The sequence below is a fragment of the Watersipora subatra genome, unplaced genomic scaffold, assembly GCF_963576615.1.
Source record: "Watersipora subatra unplaced genomic scaffold, tzWatSuba1.1 SCAFFOLD_72, whole genome shotgun sequence".
In the NCBI taxonomy this organism is placed as follows: Eukaryota; Metazoa; Bryozoa; class Gymnolaemata; order Cheilostomatida; family Watersiporidae; genus Watersipora; species Watersipora subatra.
The window spans coordinates 246145-252843 of NW_027045430.1; positions in this window are offsets into that span (position 1 = coordinate 246145).

Sequence of the window (6699 nt, forward strand, 5' to 3'; positions counted from 1 at the left end):
AGCTAATTAGCTTATTGTGAGAATATTACAAACGTCTGACAAAACTGAAAAATGTAAATTTCCAATTTCAACCAAACATGCTAGAAATGCTCCAATTGAGCTAATTAGCTTATTGTGAGAATATTACAAACGTCTGACAAAAGTGAAAAATGTAAATTTCCAATTTCAACCAAACATGCTAGAAATGCTCCAATTGAGCTAATTAGCTTATTGTGAGAATATTACAAACGTCTGACAAAACTGAAAAATGTAAATTTTCAATTTCAACCAAACATGCTAGAAATGCTCCAATTGAGCTAATTAGCTTATTGTGAGAATATTACAAACGTCTGACAACACTGAAAAATATAAATTTCCAATTTCAACCAAACATGCTAGAAATGCTCTAATTGAGCTAATTAGCTTATTGTGAGAATATTACAAACGTCTGACAAAACTGAAAAATGTAAATTTTCAATTTCAACCAAACATGCTAGAAATGCTCCAATTGAGCTAATTAGCTTATTGTGAGAATATTACAAACGTCTGACAAAACTGAAAAATGTAAATTTCCAATTTCAACCAAACATGCTAGAAATGCTCAAATTGCGCAAATAAGCCTACTGTAGGAATTTTACAAACGTCTGACAAAAGTGAAAAATGTAAATTTCCAATTTCAACCAAACATGCTAGAAATGCTCCAATTGAGCTAATTAGCTTATTGTGAGAATATTACAAACGTCTGACAAAACTGAAAAATGTAAATTTTCAATTTCAACCAAACATGCTAGAAATGCTCCAATTGAGCTAATTAGCTTATTGTGAGAATATTACAAACGTCTGACAACACTGAAAAATATAAATTTCCAATTTCAACCAAACATGCTAGAAATGCTCCAATTGAGCTAATTAGCTTATTGTGAAAATATTACAAACGTCTGACAAACATGATAAATATAAATTTCCAATTACAACCAAACATGCTAGAAATGCTCTAATTGAGCTAATTAGCTTATTGTGAGAATATTACAAACGTCTGACAAAACTAAAAAATGTAAATTTCCAATTTCAACCAAACATGCTAGAAATGCTCAAATTGCGCAAATAAGCCTACTGTAGGAATTTTACAAACGTCTGACAATACTGAAAAATGTAAATTTCCAATTTCAACCAAACATGTTAAAAATGCTCCAATTGAGCTAATTAGCTTATTGTGAGAATATTACAAACGTCTGACAAAACTGAAAAATGTAAATTTCCAATTTCAACCAAACATGCTAGAAATGCTCCAATTGAGCTAATTAGCTTATTGTGAGAATATTAAAAACGTCTGACAAAACTGAAAAATGTAAATTTCCAATTTCAACCAAACATGCTAGAAATGCTCCAATTGAGCTAATTAGCTTATTGTGAGAATATTACAAACGTCTGACAAAACTGAAAAATGTAAATTTTCAATTTCAACCAAACATGCTAGAAATGCTCCAATTGAGCTAATTAGCTTATTGTGAGAATATTACAAACGTCTGACAACACTGAAAAATGTAAATTTCCAATTTCAACCAAACATGCTAGAAATGCTCCAATTGAGCTAATTAGCTTATTGTGAAAATATTACAAACGTCTGACAAACATGATAAATGTAAATTTCCAATTTCAACCAAACATGCTAGAAATGCTCCAATTGAGCTAATTAGCTTATTGTGAGAATATTACAAACGTCTGACAAAACTGAAAAATGTAAATTTCCAATTTCAACCAAACATGCTAGAAATGCTCCAATTGAGCTAATTAGCTTATTGTGAGAATATTACAAACGTCTGACAACACTGAAAAATTCAAATTTCCAATTTCAACCAAACATGCTAGAAATGCTCCAATTGAGCTAATTAGCTTATTGTGAGAATATTACAAACGTCTGACAAAAGTGAAAAATGTAAATTTCCAATTTCAACCAAACATGCTAGAAATGCTCCAATTGAGCTAATTAGCTTATTGTGAGAATATTACAAACGTCTGACAAACATGATAAATATAAATTTCCAATTTCAACCAAACATGCTAGAAATGCTCCAATTGAGCTAATTAGCTTATTGTGAGAATATTACAAACGTCTGACAAAACTGAAAAATGTAAATTTCCAATTTCAACCAAACATGCTAGAAATGCTCAAATTGCGCAAAAAAGCCTACTGTAGGAATTTTACAAACGTCTGACAAAACTGAAAAATGTAAATTTCCAATTTCAACCAAACACGCTAGAAATGCTCCAATTGAGCTAATTAGCTTATTGTGAGAGTATTACAAACGTCTGACAAACATGATAAATGTAAATTTCCAATTTCAACCAAACATGCTAGAAATGCTCCAATTGAGCTAATTAGCTTATTGTGAGAATATTGCAATTGTCTGACAAAAGTGAAAATTGTAAATTTCCAATTTCAACCAAACATGCTAGAAATGCTCCAATTGAGCTAATTAGCTTATTGTGAGAATATTACAAACGTCTGACAAAACTGAAAAATGTAAATTTCCAATTTCAACCAAACATGCTAGAAATGCTCCAATTGAGCTAATTAGCTTATTGTGAAAATATTACAAACGTCTGACAAACATGATAAATATAAATTTCCAATTACAACCAAACATGCTAGAAATGCTCTAATTGAGCTAATTAGCTTATTGTGAGAATATTACAAACGTCTGACAAAACTAAAAAATGTAAATTTCCAATTTCAACCAAACATGCTAGAAATGCTCAAATTGCGCAAATAAGCCTACTGTAGGAATTTTACAAACGTCTGACAATACTGAAAAATGTAAATTTCCAATTTCAACCAAACATGCTAAAAATGCTCCAATTGAGCTAATTAGCTTATTGTGAGAATATTACAAACGTCTGACAAAACTGAAAAATGTAAATTTCCAATTTCAACCAAACATGCTAGAAATGCTCCAATTGAGCTAATTAGCTTATTGTGAGAATATTAAAAACGTCTGACAAAACTGAAAAATGTAAATTTCCAATTTCAACCACACATGCTAGAAATGCTCCAATTGAGCTAATTAGCTTATTGTGAGAATATTACAAACGTCTGACAAAACTGAAAAATGTAAATTTCCAATTTCAACCAAACATGCTAGAAATGCTCCAATTGAGCTAATTAGCTTATTGTGAGAATATTACAAACGTCTGACAAAACTGAAAAATGTAAATTTTCAATTTCAACCAAACATGCTAGAAATGCTCCAATTGAGCTAATTAGCTTATTGTGAGAATATTACAAACGTCTGACAACACTGAAAAATGTAAATTTCCAATTTCAACCAAACATGCTAGAAATGCTCCAATTGAGCTAATTAGCTTATTGTGAAAATATTACAAACGTCTGACAAACATGATAAATGTAAATTTCCAATTTCAACCAAACATGCTAGAAATGCTCCAATTGAGCTAATTAGCTTATTGTGAGAATATTACAAACGTCTGACAAAACTGAAAAATGTAAATTTCCAATTTCAACCAAACATGCTAGAAATGCTCCAATTGAGCTAATTAGCTTATTGTGAGAATATTACAAACGTCTGACAACACTGAAAAATTCAAATTTCCAATTTCAACCAAACATGCTAGAAATGCTCCAATTGAGCTAATTAGCTTATTGTGAGAATATTGCAATTGTTTGACAAAAGTGAAAAATGTAAATTTCCAATTTCAACTAAACATGCTAGAAATGCTCCAATTGAGCTAATTAGCTTATTGTGAGAATATTACAAACGTCTGACAAAAGTGAAAAATGTAAATTTCCAATTTCAACCAAACATGCTAGAAATGCTCCAATTGAGCTAATTAGCTTATTGTGAGAATATTACAAACGTCTGACAAAACTGAAAAATGTAAATTTCCAATTTCAACCAAACATGCTAGAAATGCTCAAATTGCGCAAAAAAGCCTACTGTAGGAATTTTACAAACGTCTGACAAAACTGAAAAATGTAAATTTCCAATTTCAACCAAACACGCTAGAAATGCTCCAATTGAGCTAATTAGCTTATTGTGAGAATATTACAAACGTCTGACAAAACTGAAAAATGTAAATTTCCAATTTCAACCAAACATGCTAGAAATGCTCCAATTGAGCTAATTAGCTTATTGTGAGAATATTGCAATTGTCTGACAAAAGTGAAAAATGTAAATTTCCAATTTCAACCAAACATGCTAGAAATGCTCCAATTGAGCTAATTAGCTTATTGTGAGAATATTAAAAACGTCTGACAAAACTGAAAAATGTAATTTTCCAATTTCAACCAAACATGCTAAAAATGCTCCAATTGAGCTAATTAGCTTATTGTGAGAATATTACAAACGTCTGACAAACATGATAAATATAAATTTCCAATTTCAACCAAACATGCTAGAAATGCTCCAATTGAGCTAATTAGCTTATTGTGAGAATATTACAAACGTCTGACAAAACTGAAAAATGTAAATTTCCAATTTCAACCAAACATGCTAGAAATGCTCAAATTGCGCAAAAAAGCCTACTGTAGGAATTTTACAAACGTCTGACAAAACTGAAAAATGTAAATTTCCAATTTCAACCAAACACGCTAGAAATGCTCCAATTGAGCTAATTAGCTTATTGTGAGAATATTACAAACGTCTGACAAAACTGAAAAATGTAAATTTCCAATTTCAACCAAGCATGCTAGAAATGCTCCAATTGAGCTAATTAGCTTATTGTGAGAATATTACAAACGTCTGACAAAACTGAAAAATGTAAATTTTCAATTTCAACCAAACATGCTAGAAATGCTCCAATTGAGCTAATTAGCTTATTGTGAGAATATTACAAACGTCTGACAACACTGAAAAATGTAAATTTCCAATTTCAACCAAACATGCTAGAAATGCTCCAATTGAGCTAATTAGCTTATTGTGAAAATATTACAAACGTCTGACAAACATGATAAATGTAAATTTCCAATTTCAACCAAACATGCTAGAAATGCTCCAATTGAGCTAATTAGCTTATTGTGAGAATATTACAAACGTCTGACAAAACTGAAAAATGTAAATTTCCAATTTCAACCAAACATGCTAGAAATGCTCCAATTGAGCTAATTAGCTTATTGTGAGAATATTACAAACGTCTGACAACACTGAAAAATTCAAATTTCCAATTTCAACCAAACATGCTAGAAATGCTCCAATTGAGCTAATTAGCTTATTGTGAGAATATTGCAATTGTTTGACAAAAGTGAAAAATGTAAATTTCCAATTTCAACTAAACATGCTAGAAATGCTCCAATTGAGCTAATTAGCTTATTGTGAGAATATTACAAACGTCTGACAAAAGTGAAAAATGTAAATTTCCAATTTCAACCAAACATGCTAGAAATGCTCCAATTGAGCTAATTAGCTTATTGTGAGAATATTACAAACGTCTGACAAACATGATAAATATAAATTTCCAATTTCAACCAAACATGCTAGAAATGCTCCAATTGAGCTAATTAGCTTATTGTGAGAATATTACAAACGTCTGACAAAACTGAAAAATGTAAATTTCCAATTTCAACCAAACATGCTAGAAATGCTCAAATTGCGCAAAAAAGCCTACTGTAGGAATTTTACAAACGTCTGACAAAACTGAAAAATGTAAATTTCCAATTTCAACCAAACACGCTAGAAATGCTCCAATTGAGCTAATTAGCTTATTGTGAGAATATTACAAACGTCTGACAAAACTGAAAAATGTAAATTTCCAATTTCAACCAAACATGCTAGAAATGCTCCAATTGAGCTAATTAGCTTATTGTGAGAATATTGCAATTGTCTGACAAAAGTGAAAAATGTAAATTTCCAATTTCAACCAAACATGCTAGAAATGCTCCAATTGAGCTAATTAGCTTATTGTGAGAATATTAAAAACGTCTGACAAAACTGAAAAATGTATATTTCCAATTTCAACCAAACATGCTAAAAATGCTCCAATTGAGCTAATTAGCTTATTGTGAGAATATTACAAACGTGTGACAAAACTGAAAAATGTAAATTTCCAATTTCAACCAAACATGCTAGAAATGCTCCAATTGAGCTAATTAGCTTATTGTGAGAATATTACAAACGTCTGACAAAAGTGAAAAATGTAAATTTCCAATTTCAACCAAACATGCTAGAAATGCTCCAATTGAGCTAATTAGCTTATTGTGAGAATATTACAAACGTCTGACAAAACTGAAAAATGTAAATTTCCAATTTCAACCAAACATGCTAGAAATGCTCCAATTGAGCTAATTAGCTTATTGTGAGAATATTACAAACGTCTGACAAAACTGAAAAATGTAAATTTCCAATTTCAACCAAACATGCTAGAAATGCTCCAATTGAGCTAATTAGCTTATTGTGAGAATATTGCAATTGTCTGACAAAAGTGAAAAATGTAAATTTCCAATTTCAACCAAACATGCTAGAAATGCTCCAATTGAGCTAATTAGCTTATTGTGAGAATATTAAAAATGTCTGACAAAACTGAAAAATGTAATTTTCCAATTTCAACCAAACATGCTAGAAATGCTCCAATTGAGCTAATTAGCTTATTGTGAGAATATTGCAATTGTCTGACAAAAGTCAGAAATGTAAATTTCCAATTTCAACCAAACATGATAGAAATGCTCCAATTGAGCTAATTAGCTTATTGTGAGAATATTGCAATTGA